At 45.6% G+C, this 16,498-nt stretch overlaps 1 protein-coding gene across 1 annotated transcript in view; it reads left to right on the top strand.

The window, feature by feature from the left end:
* The first annotated feature begins 1,128 nt into the window (after positions 1-1,128).
* The window catches only part of RAB27B (RAB27B, member RAS oncogene family), a 110,658-nt gene continuing 95,288 nt past the window's right edge, over positions 1,129-16,498 (top strand). Inside the window, exon 1 of the mRNA XM_044276377.1 lies at positions 1,129-1,224. The gene's annotated coding sequence lies outside the window, so the exon portion shown is untranslated. The remainder of the gene's footprint in view (positions 1,225-16,498) is intronic.

The raw sequence follows: 16,498 nt of genomic DNA, 5'->3' as shown, positions 1-16,498 counted from the left end.
TGGGAATGGATTGGGGCAAAAATTTTAGTTTTTTTTGTTTCCACATTCAGAAGAGGCGATTCTAGAGATGTTTTTGAGATGCAGGCGGCATCTGCTGATAGTCTGTCCAATAGGGGCTGACTGTTTCCCTTTTTAACCCGTTAACTTGTAAATTGCTGAGTTCCCCTTTAAAAAAAAAAAATCCAATTATACAGAATTAAATTTTCAGCATTCCAGTCTGTGGAGTGGATAATCTTAGCAGTGTTTTTTTAATATGATTGCACTCGTATCTTCTGTAACACATTTATCCTCACATGTGTCTCACTGACCTATCCATCTGCTATATTCTCCGCACCTCTCCTGTATACCATATGCGCTGTGAATACATTCACATATACTTTATATGCTGCTAATACAGATTCATTTTACAGGAAAAAATTGGTAATTTTTCCTCCATGGTGGTTTTAGGCTGTTTACTATTCTCTTCCTGTGTAGATTTTCTAATTTGGTTTGTTTTAACTCAGCAATTAGTGGAAAACTACAGATTAGATCTTGGGGGAGTTACATATATCATAAAACCAGAATTATGGGGCTACGTGTTCAAAAGGCAGCAGCATTCAGCTTTCATAGACCCTTAAGTGGGGCTAGAAAAATCGTATCTCACTGTGGAGGACCTGTCCTTTCCAGCATTGAGGTGAATATATATAATACTTCATTTCTCCTGTGGGGGAGCTGCAGGAAAATTGAACGCTAATTGCCTGGTTTTCTTGCAGATTACATCTGATCAATAGATTTCCAGCAGCAGGGCACAACATAATCAGTTTATCTTTTAAGGGACGCTTCTAAAAGGGAGGAATTGTCCAAAAAAGGCAAACCCTTTAGAAATTGACTGAAGATGACTCGTGTTTTCTTGTTAATTTCCTTTACATTGCATAATGATTTTACTTTTTAATATGTAGATTCTATTAGTAGTATTGTTCCTTTAATTTTCATCTGTAAATCTGAAGAAAATCTGATAATGCTGCTCATAGGTTGCCTTCTAGAGTGTTCTGTACTCTTACAAATGGGTTTCATATACATATATATTTTTTGTACTACAATATTAATAACTTTTCAGCATATTTCATAAAATGTGTGATTTCTTTTCAGGTTCAGCAAACTGGACAGGGAAGAGACAACAACAGACGGGACCTTGTCTGAGGGATGAGGAGGAGTTGGCAGTAGATCTACTGAAACGTTATAAAGGTGAGTAGATCTTCATCAAAATGTCCAGTAATATGGGGATGGTCGTGAAATCAACATGCAAATCATGCACATGAACGTATTTTCTTTCCGTGTGTGTTTTTTTTTTTTTTGTGTGGACCTTATACGGAACCATTCATTTCAATTGGTCCGTAAAAAAACAGAAGTTACTTCATGTGCATTTCGTTTCCGTATGTCCGTATTTCCGTTCCGCAAAAAATAGAACCTGTCCTATTATCTTCCGCATTAGGGACAAGGATAGTACTATTCTATTAGGGACCAACTGTTCCGTTCCGCAAAATACAGAATTCACACAGACGTCATCCGTATTTTTTTCGGACCGCTAAATACATACGGTCGTGTGCAAGAGGCCTTATACAGGATTGTAGCTTTATGAGGTGTAGTAGTAGCGGTGGCACCTGGGACTTGAGGACTGAGGAGGTCCAAAGGTCCATCTGCCCCATAAACAGAGGCCAGTACTGTAAATGTTGTATTGTAGTTGAGGGCCATGTTAAAGATTTTTTTATTTGGGTTCAGGAGCTTCAAGTTTTCTCATCAGGTGTAAAATTAAGTAAGTGGGAAAGAACCGTAAATACCAGGGTGTCAGGTTAATGGAGTCCATGATATGTAGAAGTGCCTCTTCCTCATCAACCACGTGCTGTGTGCAGGGAAGCTACTGCCAGGACGCATAAAGTCCTGCTCCCCTGTCCATTCATAGAGAAAGCTTGTGGGTCCTGCTTCTGAGATTTGTTCACATTGTGCTGTGCTGCATTGTGGCTGTTGTTGTGATGCTGTGCCTGTGGGTTGGTGTGGCTCAGTGCCATGGGGGCATTGCCTGATAGCAGGGGTGTTGTTAGGTTGCTGGGTCTCTCCACCTGCAGGTTCTATGCTGTGGCAGCGGTGGTCATCGTGTGGCGCTGTGCCAAAGTAGAGTAGGGACCAGCTCATATGATGCCACCATGACATGGTAAGTGGGCCTATGCATTTTGATCAAAACATATACTAAATGTTTCAATGGAGATGTTTATAAATTATGCAGAGAAACAATTGATCAATTTATGGAATGTGGACGTGCGATTCATGTCTTTTTTTTTTTTTTTGTACAGTTTGGTCTGTGAGTCCTGCTTTCCTGGCCCTTTCATAGAGAAAGCCTGTGAGTCCTGTTCCCCCAATGAATTATAGAAAAAACCTGTGAGTCCTGCTTTCCCTGCCAATTCATAGAGAAAGCCTGTTAATTCTGCTTCTCGATACTCTGATGGAGAAAGCCTGTGAATTCTGCGTTCCTCACCCATTCATAGAGAGAGCCTGTGAGTCCTGCTTCATTCTCTGATAGAGAAAGACAATTTGTTCTGCTTCTCGCACCCATTCATACAGAAAGCATTTGAGTACTATTTCCCTCGCCCATTAATAGAGAAACCTGTGAGTCCTGCTTTACTCACTGACTTTCTCTAAGTGGATAGGGGAAACAGGACTCGCATGCTTTGTGAGTGAGTGAGGGAAGCAGGACTTATAGGCTTTCTCTATGAGTGGACAGGGGAAGCAGGACACACAGGATTTCTTTGAGTGGGCAGGGTAAGCAGGACTCGCTGGCTTTGTGAGTGAGGGAAGCAGTACTTAAGGGTTTTTCTGAGTGGGCAGGGAAAGCAGGACTCATAGGCTTTCTGTATGACTCCAGGGGAAGCAGGACTCACAGGCTTTCTGTATGACTGCAGGGTAAGCAGGACTCACTGGCTTTGTGAGTGAGGGAAGCAGGACTTAAGGCTTTTTCTGAGTGTTTGGGAGAAGCAGGACTCACTGGCTTTCTGTATGACTGTGCAGGGGAAGCAGGACTCGCAGGCTTTCTGTATGACTCCAGGGGAAGCAGGACTCACAGGCTTTCTTTGAGTGTTTGGGAGAAGCAGGACTCACTGGCTTTCTGTATGACTGCAGGGTAAGCAGGACTCACTGGCTTTCAGTATGACTGTGCAGAGGAAGCAGGGCTTAAGGCTTTTTCTGAGTGTTTGGGAGAAGCAGGACTCACTGGCTTTCTGTATGACTGTGCAGGGGAAGCAGGACTCACTGGCTTTCTGCATGACTGTGCAGGGGAAGCAGGATTCACAGGCTTTCTGTATGACTGTGCAGGGGAAGCAGGACTCGCTGGCTTTCTGCATGACTGTGCAGGGGAAGCAGGATTCACAGGCTTTCTGTATGACTGTGCAGGGGAAGCAGGACTCACAGGCTTTCTGTATGACTGTGCAGGCTTTCTGTATGACTGTGCAGGCTTTCTGTATGACTGTGCAGGCTTTCTGTATGACTGTGCAGGCTTTCTGTATGACTGTGCAGGCTTTCTGTATGACTGTGCAGGCTTTCTGTATGACTGTGCAGGCTTTCTGTATGACTGTGCAGGCTTTCTGTATGACTGTGCAGGCTTTCTGTATGACTGTGCAGGCTTTCTGTATGACTGTGCAGGCTTTCTGTATGACTGCAGGCTTTCTGTATGACTCACAGGCTTTCTGTATGACTGCAGAGGAAGCAGGACTCACAGGCTTTCTGTATGAATGTTTGGGAGAAGCAGGACTTGCAGGCTTTCTGTATGAATGTTTGGGAGAAGCAGGACTCGCAGGCTTTCTGTATGACTGTGCAGGGGAAGCAGGACTCACAGGCTTTCTGTATGACTGTGCAGGGGAAGCAGGACTCACAGGCTTTCTGTATGACTGTGCAGGCGAAGCAGGACTCACAGGCTTTCTTGTATGACTGCAGAGGAAGCAGGACTCACAGGCTTTCTGTATGAATGTTTGGGAGAAGCAGGACTCACTGGCTTTCTGTATGACTGTGCAGGGGAAGCAAGACTCACTGGCTTTCTGCATGACTGTGCAGGGGAAGCAAGACTCACTGGCTTTCTGCATGACTGTGCAGGGGAAGCAGGACTCACAGGCTTTCTTGTATGACTGTGCAGAGGAAGCAGGACTCACAGGCTTTCTGTATGAATGTTTGGGAGAAGCAGGACTCACTGGCTTTCTGTATGACTGTGCAGGGGAAGCAGGACTCACAGGCTTTCTGTATGACTGTGCAGGGGAAGCAGGATTCACAGGCTTTCTGTATGACTGTGCAGGGGAAGCAGGACTCACAGGCTTTCTGTATGACTGTGCAGGCTTTCTGTATGACTGTGCAGGCTTTCTGTATGACTGTGCAGGCTTTCTGTATGACTGTGCAGGCTTTCTGTATGACTGTGCAGGCTTTCTGTATGACTGTGCAGGCTTTCTGTATGACTGTGCAGGCTTTCTGTATGACTGTGCAGGCTTTCTGTATGACTGTGCAGGCTTTCTGTATGACTGTGCAGGCTTTCTGTATGACTGTGCAGGCTTTCTGTATGACTGTGCAGGCTTTCTGTATGACTGTGCAGGCTTTCTGTATGACTCACAGGCTTTCTGTATGACTGCAGAGGAAGCAGGACTCGCAGGCTTTCTGTATGAATGTTTGGGAGAAGCAGGACTTGCAGGCTTTCTGTATGAATGTTTGGGAGAAGCAGGACTCGCAGGCTTTCTGTATGAATGTTTGGGAGAAGCAGGACTCGCTGGCTTTCTGTATGACTGTGCAGGGGAAGCAGGACTCGCTGGCTTTCTGCATGACTGTGCAGGGGAAGCAGGACTCGCTGGCTTTCTGTATGAATGTGCAGGGGAAGCAGGACTCGCAGGCTTTCTGTATGACTGTGCAGGGGAAGCAGGACTCACAGGCTTTCTGTATGACTGTGCAGGCTTTCTGTATGACTGTGCAGGCTTTCTGTATGACTGTGCAGGCTTTCTGTATGACTGTGCAGGCTTTCTGTATGACTGTGCAGGCTTTCTGTATGACTGTGCAGGCTTTCTGTATGACTGTGCAGGCTTTCTGTATGACTGCAGGCTTTCTGTATGACTCACAGGCTTTCTGTATGACTGCAGAGGAAGCAGGACTCACAGGCTTTCTGTATGACTGTGCAGAGGAAGCAGGACTCGCAGGCTTTCTGTATGAATGTTTGGGAGAAGCAGGACTTGCAGGCTTTCTGTATGAATGTTTGGGAGAAGCAGGACTCGCAGGCTTTCTGTATGAATGTTTGGGAGAAGCAGGACTCGCTGGCTTTCTGTATGACTGTGCAGGGGAAGCAGGACTCGCTGGCTTTCTGCATGACTGTGCAGGGGAAGCAGGACTCGCTGGCTTTCTGTATGAATGTGCAGGGGAAGCAGGACTCGCAGGCTTTCTGTATGACTGTGCAGGGGAAGCAGGACTCACAGGCTTTCTGTATGACTGTGCAGGGGAAGCAGGACTCACAGGCTTTCTGTATGACTGTGCAGGCTTTCTGTATGACTGTGCAGGGGAAGCAGGACTCGCAGGCTTTCTGTATGACTGTGCAGGGGAAGCAGGACTCACAGGCTTTCTGTATGACTGTGCAGGGGAAGCAGGACTCACAGGCTTTCTGTATGACTGTGCAGGCGAAGCAGGACTCACAGGCTTTCTTGTATGACTGCAGAGGAAGCAGGACTCACAGGCTTTCTGTATGAATGTTTGGGAGAAGCAGGACTCACTGGCTTTCTGTATGACTGTGCAGGGGAAGCAAGACTCACTGGCTTTCTGCATGACTGTGCAGGGGAAGCAAGACTCACTGGCTTTCTGCATGACTGTGCAGGGGAAGCAGGACTCACAGGCTTTCTTGTATGACTGTGCAGAGGAAGCAGGACTCACAGGCTTTCTGTATGAATGTTTGGGAGAAGCAGGACTCACTGGCTTTCTGTATGACTGTGCAGGGGAAGCAGGACTCACAGGCTTTCTGTATGACTGTGCAGGGGAAGCAGGACTCACAGGCTTTCTGTATGACTGTGCAGGGGAAGCAGGACTCACAGGCTTTCTTGTATGACTGTGCAGAGGAAGCAGGACTCACAGGCTTTCTGTATGAATGTTTGGGAGAAGCAGGACTCGCTGGCTTTCTGTATGACTGTGCAGGGGAAGCAGGACTCACTGGCTTTCTGCATGACTGTGCAGGGGAAGCAGGACTCACAGGCTTGCTGTATGACTGTGCAGGGGAAGCAGGACTCACAGGCTTTCTGTATGACTGTGCAGGGGAAGCAGGACTCACAGGCTTTCTGTATGACTGTGCAGGGGAAGCAGGACTCACAGGCTTTCTGTATGAATGTTTGGGAGAAGCAGGACTCACTGGCTTTCTGTATGACTGTGCAGAGGAAGCAGGACTCACAGGCTTTCTGTATGACTGTGCAGAGGAAGCAGGACTCACAGGCTTTCTGTATGAATGTTTGGGAGAAGCAGGACTCACTGGCTTTCTGTATGACTGTGCAGGGGAAGCAGGGCGCACAGGCTTTCCCTAGTAGCCCAAAATTATTTATAGGACACATCTACTATATTTGCGCACATGAGACTGAGAATTAAAACCAGTCCTGTCACCCTGTTACAGTTATAATATTACCATTACCAGGGTCAGCTTTTGGTTGGTTCCTGCCCTATGCAGTACATTCAGTGAATGCCCACGGGCTCCATTACGATGTAGTGCCCAGTCCTATAACCATACAGTGCCCAAATAACAATAACACTCAATAAACTTGTTTGGGCACCAAGAGTGGGATTGGAGGTGCAAGCATAAGGACCATTGATATTTCAGTAACAGGTGGTGTACCTTTTAGATCTGCCCTGAACATAAATTAGGCCATATCTTAAAAACTTCTGTGTGCTACATCCATGACTACTGAGCTTAAGCGTAAAGATAAATTGCCACAAAATGCTTAGTTCCCTATCGATATGCTTGCAAGGGTTAAAAAAACATGTCTGCTTTCTTCCCAAAACAGTGCCACACCTGCCCAGAGGTTGTGTGTGGTATTGCAGCTTGGCTCTATTAAAGTATCTGGGGTTAAGCTGTAATACCACTCACTGCCAGTGGACAGGCGTGGCTCTGTTTTTAAAAGGAAGCAGCCATGTCCAGCTTTTTTCTTATGCTGCATACTTCACGGCTGCGTCTCCAGAGATCTAAAGCCGTGAGGCAGAAATGTAATTAATTATGGCAACATAGCCACACATCTCTAATTGTCCTTGCTCTGCAGTGTGTGGAGACCTCTAGGTATCTGCAGAGCTTTCATGTTTCCTGCGAATGTAGAACAATGAGCAGAAAAAGTGAATGATTTCACATGGGACCTTTTATAGAGCGCTGTGAAGTCTGTCCAGCCAAGCTCGGGCTTCGGGATCATTTGCATCCTTCAGCTTCCGGGGCTGTATGTCTACATTAATCTTAACTGCAAAGCCGCAGGGAGATAAGAGGAACGCCTTGTATCCCGTCTGAAAAATTCATATCTTTTTGTATTGTAAAATTTCTTTGATTTAATCAAACACAATTTACTTGTTCAGCTCCAATTTGGCATAACTGGAAGCTCCAGGGTCCCAAATTCTGTAAGAAAGTCCCCCCTTGCCATTTCTAATGCTGGGGTCTTCTTAGGTGGTAGAGATCCCTTTGGGTATCAGGACCCAGGAGCAACTGACATCCCGTTCTGCAATCTGCATCCCCTATCCTATGGCTATACTGATGATGGTCACAGTAATCCAAAATTAAGTTTAATCTATGAACTTTTTATAAATATATCGCGTACTGTTGGCCCATTTGGAATATCTATCAGCGTAACAATCTATACAATAAATTAACTGGCTAATGATTTGGAGCGAAGTGTAAAAAATTTAGAATTTATTAAAAAAAATATATTAAATATTAATTAATGTGCCCCAAAATAGTTCCCCAAAAAATTGACTAATACATAGTAACATTGTTTATGAGGCCGAAAAAAGACATCTGTCCATCCAGTTTGGCCTGTTATCCTGCAAGTTGATCCAGAGGAAGGCAAAAAAAAAAACTGTGAGGTAGAAGCCAATTTTTCCCACTTTAGGGGAATAAAAAATTCCTTCCCGACTCCAATCAGAATAGGTCCCTGGATCAACGACCCCTCTCTAGTAGCTATAGCCTGTAATATTATTACACTCCAGAAATACATCCAGGCCCCTCTTGAATTCCTTTATTGTACTCACCATCACCACCTCCTCAGGCAGAGAGCTCCATAGTCTCACTGCTCTTACCGTAAAGAATCCTCTTCTATGTTTGTGTACAAACCTTCTTTCCTCCAGACGCAGAGGATGTCCCCTCGTCACAGTCACAGTCCTGGGGATAAATAGATGATGGGAGAGATCTCTGTACTGACCCCTGATATATTTATACATAGTAATTAGATCTCCCCTCAGTCGTCTTTTTCTAAAGTGAATAACCCTAATGCTGATAATTTTTCTGGGACCTGTAGTCCACCCATTCCAGTTATTACTTTAATTGCCCTCCTCTGAACTCTCTCCAGCTCTGCTATGTCTGCCTTGTTCACAGGAGCCCAGAACTGTACACAGTACTCCATGTGTGGTCTGACTAGTGATTTGTAAAGTGGTAGGACTATGTTCTCATCAGGGCAGTTTCTAGGGAAATTTACCAACAGGGCGAACATTAAAAAAGTGCCCCCCCCCCCAAACATCAAATAACACTGACTTAAACAATGTTGCATAGCATACACAGCTCAGTAGCCACCACTACGAACAGTGTTCTGTGAAAGCAGCAATTGTCTAGGAATAGAAAGAACCACATGTTTTTTTTGTTTTTTTTTTACCAGAAAAGGTTTTGTCTGTCCATGGGCTTTGCCTGGTATTGCAGCTTAGCTCACTTCTGTAGAATAGAACGGAGCTGTGTGAGGGCTCGATTTCTGTGTGACGCCTTGTGGTTTTCATTTTGGGGTACATAGCGCTTTTTTAAATGCTTTTTATTCCCTTTTTTTGGTGGCCAATAAACAAAAAGCAGCGATTCTGTCCATTAACTGTGGCAGTAACGCAGCCAGCTGCTCTGGCATGAATGCTTGCCGTTGGCCAGGCAAAAAATGCAGCAGCATGCATTCTTTGTCTGGATGAACAACGACATTCAGGCCAGAACCTGTTGTGACTGTATAAGCCCCCGGCTTGCACTGGCTAGCATTAGGCTACCTGCAAACAATGTGGGTAGCATTTGTTTTTTTCTCCATGGATTCTTGTGTGGAAAAACTGCAGCTTAAGGGCTCATGCACAGGAACGCGTTCAGGCCGCAAACAGCGTGTCCGCAGTATACGTGCCCCAGCCGTTTGTGCACCGCATCACGAATGAAAGGTGCGGTGCAGAACGCAGGCACGGAACCCCACAGAAGCACTATGGAGCAGTGGTTTCTCACTGTGCTTCCGCACCACAAAAAATGTTCTAGTTTTTTTTGTGGTGTGGATGGATGAGTCTGTGGAAACCGCAGATGGAAGATGTGACAGATCTTCAGCGGCCCAGCCCCATCCATAGTAAAAGTCCAGACTGTCCAGTCAGTGGGGCGCAGCAGGGATGTCGGGCAGTGACTGAGTCACTCACCCTGACACTGCGCACACCACAGGGCCTGAACCACCCTCCCTCTCCGATCATACTTACAAGCCAGGGCAGCCTGCAGCCAGGAATTAGCGCGGTCCGAGTTGGGCGCAGTAGCACTTTTAGCTAAGCCTGCCAGCCTGTAAATAGATGCCGACGGCGCCCCCCTCTTTTTGCTGGAGACATGCGCCCCATGCGGTCGCACCCCTCAGCCGGCTGTAGAAACAATCCTGGTTCTCATCACTGTCATCGATGACCCTTTTGATGCAACCCATTATCTTATTGGCCTTGGCAGCAGCTGCCTGACACTGGTTTCTACAGCATTGTTCACTAAAATTCCTAGGTCCTTTTCCATGTCAGTGTTACCCAGTGTTTTGCCATTTAGTATGTACGGGTGACTTGCATTATTCCTTCCCATGTGTATAACCTTACATTTATCAGTGTTAAACCTCATCGTCCACTTCTCTGCCCAAGCCTCCAGTCTATCCAGATCCATCTGTAGCCATATACTATCCTCTGTAGTATATATACAGTATACTGTCCTCTGTAGTGTATATATACAGTACACTGTCCTCTGTAGTATATATACAGTATACTATCCTCTGTAGTATATATACAGTATACTATCCTCTGTAGTATATATACAGTATACTATCCTCTGTAGTATATATACAGTATACTGTCCTCTGTAGTGTATATATACAGTATACTATCCTCTGTAGTCAGTGGCGTACATACCAGGGTCGCAGGGGTCGCAGTTGCGACCGGGCCCGGCACTCCAGGGGGCCCGGCCGCCTGTGGACCCCCCCCAGGCCGCTGGCAGGGCTCCCGCTGTACTCACATGTAATGGAGCGCTCTGGTGGGGCCCGGCATGAAGTACAGTGGCAATTTCGGGCCCCATCAGAGCGCTCCATGCCACCATTACATGTATAATATGGGGGGTGGGGGGGCCGGAGGGTCAAGTAAGGGAGGGGGGGGGGGCACGCACTCACACACACACGGCCGGCAGTTCAGTTTCTATAGTGAAGCAGGGAAACCTCTCTGCTCCCTGCTTCACTAATCTTCAGAGCTCAGGAGCTCCCCCTGCTGGCCCCAGATCGCGCTGCTGCCTGTCACTGTGGGAGGAGACCTAAAAACCCGGCAAGGCAAGCTGCCTACTCTCATCAGGGAAGAAGGTAAGTATGTAAGAATTTTTTTTCTAATGCTGCAGACTGGGGGCAGGGGGGCAAAGGGGCAGAGAGGCAGAGGGGCAGGGGGCAGAGGGGGGGGGGGATTGATGGGAACAACTAGAGTGAGGGGGCACAAAAGTTGGCATCTCTACTGAGGGGCACCTAATCTGCCATAACTAATTTGAGGGGGCACCTAATGTGGCATAACTACTGTGAGGGGGCACATATAAAGGCATAACTATGAGGGGGCACATATAAAGGCATAACTATGAGGGGGCACATATGAAGGCATAACTACTGTGACGGGGCATGTAAGGCTACTTTCACACTAGCGTTCGATCGGATCCGTTGTCACCGTGATTTTGTAGTAAAAAGATCACAGTCAATCATGTCACTGCTCCGTGTCTCTGCTGTCTAGAATGGGGCTTGGCACTCAGTCACGCCGTGGATTAGCCGCACGGAAAGAGCCCTTAGTAAAAAAATCTGCCGGTTCTTTGAAAAAATTTTTGCACTGTGGCCCATAACACTATAGTTACACCACTGGTAGGGGAGGTAGTGGGGGGGGGGGGGCTAGGAGGCAGGTTGGGGGGGGGGGGGGGCGACGGGGAGGGGGCCCCATAGATCAGTTTCGCACCGGGGCCCCATGGATTGTGTGTACGCCACTGTCTGTAGTATATTTACAGTATACTGTCCTCTGTAGTGTATATATACAGTATACTGTCCTCTGTAGTGTGTATATATACAGTATACTGTCCTCTGTAGTGTATATATACAGTATACTGTCCTCTGTAGTGTATATATACAGTACACTGTCCTCTGTAGTGTATATATACAGTATACTGTCCTCTGTAGTGTGTATATATACAGTATACTGTCCTCTGTAGTGTATATATACAGTACACTGTCCTCTGTAGTGTGTATATATACAGTATACTGTCCTCTGTAGTGTATATATACAGTATACTGTCCTCTGTAGTGTTAATTACTTTACACAGTTTAGTGTCATCTGCGAAAATTGATACTTTACTATGCAAGCCTTCTGCAAGATCATTAATAAATATATTGAAGAGAATAGGGCCCAGTACTGACCCCTGAGGTACCCCACTAGTGACAGTGACCCGATCTGAGTGTGTACCACTAATAACCACCCTCTGTTTTCTATCACTGAGCCAGTTACTTACCCACATACAGACGTTTTCTCCCAGTCCAAGCATTCTCATTTTATATACTAACCTTTCATGCGGTACAGAGAAAATAAGTAATCTTTCAATAATATTGGCATTGAGAGCAGTGCTGCAATTACCAGTTCCGTCCACTACACAATGGGTAGAGCTGTTGAGCATACTTACCAAAATTTAGGTTGGTTAAATTGGGGCATCCACAAAACCCCACCGCAGGGAACACTCGACTCTGCCTGGGAATGCCTACTTATGAGCTGTGTTATCATTTGCCATACCGATTTTCGGCCCTGGACAGCCTTCATTTGCCAGGGCTGTCTATGAAAAACAGGGACAGTCCCAGCAAATTCAGGACAGTTGGCAACTATTATGCTGTGTGGTTCTGAAACCAGAGCTACAAGGCAACAGCTGACCGGTGGGTGTGTGAGTCCCCGCCAATATAATTTTGATGGCTTATCCTGAGGATAGACCACCAAGTATCAAAATCCTGGACAAGACCTTTAAATATATAAAATAATAATAATAATAAAAATGCGATCACTGGGATGGAGTGAGGCCAGAAATATAGGATTAGAAAAACATGGCAGCTTTTTTCAAAAAACAGCGCCACATCTGTCCATAAGCTGTTTCTTGGATTGCAGTGAATGGGGCTCAGCTGCAATACCACACACAGCCTGTTGACTGGTGTGGTGCTGTGTTTGAAAGAAAGTAGCCATGTTTTTCTAAACCTGTACAACCCTGTTACCTGAGAGTCTGTTGGGTAAGAAAAGAGTCAGGCGGGTGAATTTTCAGTCCATTTTCCCCCTGACGACCCATTGACATTACATGAATTTTGCAAAGGTCACTTAAATAAAAATCTGATGTCTATGGCCAGCTTTACCTAGCACATAGAGTCCACGGGTAGAGGAGGAAATCCACTGCAGATTATCACACACGTGTTACGTACATATTGTGCTGCGGATTTCCCGCTCATTTCTTCACCCCTATACGAAGACATCATTGAATTGAAAATCCGCAGTATGCTTGTTTTTCCGTGACATGTGGATCCGGTTTTAAAAACCCCATCTACGTTTAGTGTACTGTAAATTTCTGCCGATTTACTAGGCGGAAGCGGCAGCAAATCTGCAGCTTCTGAACTTGACCTTACGGTGTCCATATTCGCTGCTCTTCCCCGGGTGATTTTTAAAAAAACGCTCCAGCTTGTCCGCTGTCACATTACTTCTGTCACTAATATCTGAGATGTCAAAAGGCAAAAGCAATCAATTGTAAATTGTGTTCTGTGAGAGGCGTGGAACGTATTAGTGTCATATTAATAAAGTGTGCTCGATAATAGCATTGTCTGACGCAGCAATTAAAACCGTGGCTTGTAATGAAATTAGTGCAGGTATACAAAGTAGGGTCAAGGGGGGTCACAGAAATGAAGAATAGCCTCCCGATCAGTGACTGGTAATTAAAGGTTATGTTTAGGAATATCTACAAGGCAGATAATAAGGTGCTTGACATGCTCAAAGAGAGTAATAAATGCTGCATTGCCTCCTTATACCTTATTGTTGATCCTCAGGATGCTCATCTATCATCAAGAGTGGTTACAGAGAGTGTCTCTGTCTCTGGAGGACTCCTTTTGAATAGCCTATTGATTTCAGTGTAATGCCTCATTTCTCCTGTGGTGGCGCTGCAGGAAAATTGCACAATTAGTTCATCCACAGATTGCACCCGATCACTGGGTATCTCAGCAGCTGGATCAGTGTATCGACCATTCCAGCAAAAGGGATCATCCATAGCAGAGGACGCCTTTAATGTTTGAGTTTTATGCAGCAAAATAGTTTCTGACATGCTTAACCCCAAGCAATCCCTTTCGGCTTCTTAAAGAGGTTTTTCCATCTTAGACAATGGGGGCATATTGCTTGGATATGCCCCCTTTGTCTGATAGATATACCGAGAACAGAGCAGGGAATGTGGTAGCCAGAGGACCCCGGGTTTTTCAGGGTCCGGCCACTGCCAAGCGCTCTCCCCATAGAAGTTAGTGGGAGCGCGACCACCGCTCCAGTTCATTTCTATGGGGCTGACGGAAATAGCCGAACCAGTGCTCGGCTATTTTTGGCGGCCCCATAGAAATGAATGGAGGGAGTCTGTGCATGCGCAGTATGCACTCCACAACTTTCAGGGATCTATTCTCGATGTAGGTGCGGCTTCTAGCGATATGCCCCCATTGTCTGAGATCGGAATACCCCTTTAAACGATTATCTGCTCTTCTAAATCAACTTTTAAAGGCTATAGACACCTTTTGGTGCTTTTTTTTCCCCCCTTTTTTTATTATAGCTAAACTCTCTTATCAAACTGATAGCTTAAATGCGTGTTTATGAGGTCAGGAGATCAGAGATAAGGCTTCACACGAGCCATCGGCTGACGGGTCTCAGGAGGAACAGTCTGAAAATAGACTGATTTTTAACCTCCTGTATAAAAAAAAAATGCTGAAAAGATTTAATAAATAAACAAATTGAAAAAACGATTTTAGCCTAAAATTAGTAAAATGCTATCCTAAAAAAAATTGCCCCGAAGATGCCAATATCCTTTCAGGAAGAGTCGGCCTTGCACACTGATTCTACTTTAAAGGGGTTTACTGATGTATAAAATGAGAATCAGACATTGTATATGACAATACCTTTCTAATAAAGCTAGAACCAGCCCTGTACCTCACATTGGTCCGGAGATCTCCACATTCATTGCTCTAATTGTTCTGCTAGATTTATTTTGAGCCTGGCAGCTTAGGAGCGTGCCCTTTCTACTGCAGTTCTCTCACTATCACAGCTGGTGGGGTGTGTCCTTTCTGCTGCTGCTCTCCCTGTAACTGCTACAGCTTATAACCGAGCATATGGCCGCTGGCAGTTGAAGATGTAAACTGAGCGCGTTCGACCAGCTCACTGAGACGGACCAAAAAAAAAGGGAAAGAACAAACAACAGGTGGCGCTATACTGATATATTTTATTGAATAGCTCACTGGCTGTACAATTTTTTTTTATCACATCTAATTAATAAAGTGTTCAGATCCAGGTGCTGATTTGAAAAATGTAGAATATGTTTTGTGACACAACTTCTTTAAAGGGGAAGTATAGTCAGACTGATCTGATCGCTTACATTGGCGAAGTCTGTGATCTTGGACATCTTGATTTCCAGTACGCAGTGGTTTACAGTGGTTTGGCACTGGTCCGAGATTTATGAAGTACAGTTTGCTACTGCCACCCTCTCTCCATGATCCCCTGAATATACTACAGTGACAAATATAATGGTTGTTAAGGGGTTAAATGCATTTATGAAGACCCATTAAAGACCTTGCGGTCACTGTGGTCATAAATGGACAGGAAGTGTCCGAAGTGGATCCAGTCTAAAAAGCAGATTATATCTAAAGCTTTACAATTGATGAAACCAAACCGGTGCTTGGAAAACAAGGACATATGGGATCCGTAACCACAGTGCACAGCTGTGTACAATACGACGCGGCGAAACATGGCTCCTCTCCAAAGTATCTGAGATATGTGGGAGGACTCTAGCCTACGGTAAGCTGATTCATAGACGCTGCAGACCTAGACGATGAATTACATACAGCTTGGGGGGTGTCTGCGTGACAATAGTGAGGAAATGGGTTTTGGGGTGGGGGGGGGGGGTTAGTTGAGTGTTGATAACACTCTCGTGCGGTGAATGTTTCTCTGTGACCCACAGGAACCTTCATGTCGTTGATTTGTGTTGACTATATGCAGAAGGTGTAAAGAAATATATATTGTTTCTGGTGAAAATACCCTGGGTGAACAGTAGGTGGTGCAATTTGTGCAAGACCCACTATCCTGCCTGTACCCAAATGTACCCATTATAAATAGTGCTGCTGTATGGCCTATGCATCATATTTATAGTGCATCCAGCTACTTACTGTGGATATAAAATCAGTATGTTGGTGGAGTTGGGCAGAGCATGTTATGAGTGACAAAAACAGTGCCAAGCTGGGCGTAGATAATAGGGCCATAAAGTGCACACATCACAGGGACATACTGTGTGTAAATATCTGCATAGGAAGCCAGAATTAGTAGACTCCTACAGGGGAAAATTGAATAGATTTATGCAGTGTGTATAGTCTAATGCCATGCAGTGTGCAAATAACTGTAACTGTACTGTTCAAATAATAGGGTCATAGGGTCTGCTGCAATCCGGTCGGTTGGGTTGCAGCAGATAATGCTTCCAGTCGGTTAAGCACCACCCTGTCTTCCACCAAGTCCTGTCTCAGTAGCCAAGAGTCTGGCCAACAGAATCCTCACCCTGATCCTCCTTCCTCCCACTATGGAGAATCTTGCCAAACAAGTGATCCCACACTCGGATATTCAGAGGAGCTCTTTTCATCGCCATTCCTTGATTTGTGCCTCTAGCCAAGCCCGTTTGAAGAGGGACATGAGGAGATCGTGTGCACCGATGCCCAAACTCTACAGTCCCAAGAAGATGATGGTGGGGAACGGTAATTACTGTTTCATGAGGTGG

This window comes from Bufo gargarizans, chromosome 1 (genome assembly GCF_014858855.1).
Source record: "Bufo gargarizans isolate SCDJY-AF-19 chromosome 1, ASM1485885v1, whole genome shotgun sequence".
Classification (NCBI taxonomy): domain Eukaryota; kingdom Metazoa; phylum Chordata; class Amphibia; order Anura; family Bufonidae; genus Bufo; species Bufo gargarizans.
Note: the sequence above shows the minus strand (reverse complement) of the source record. Positions and strands in the feature narration are given on the sequence as shown.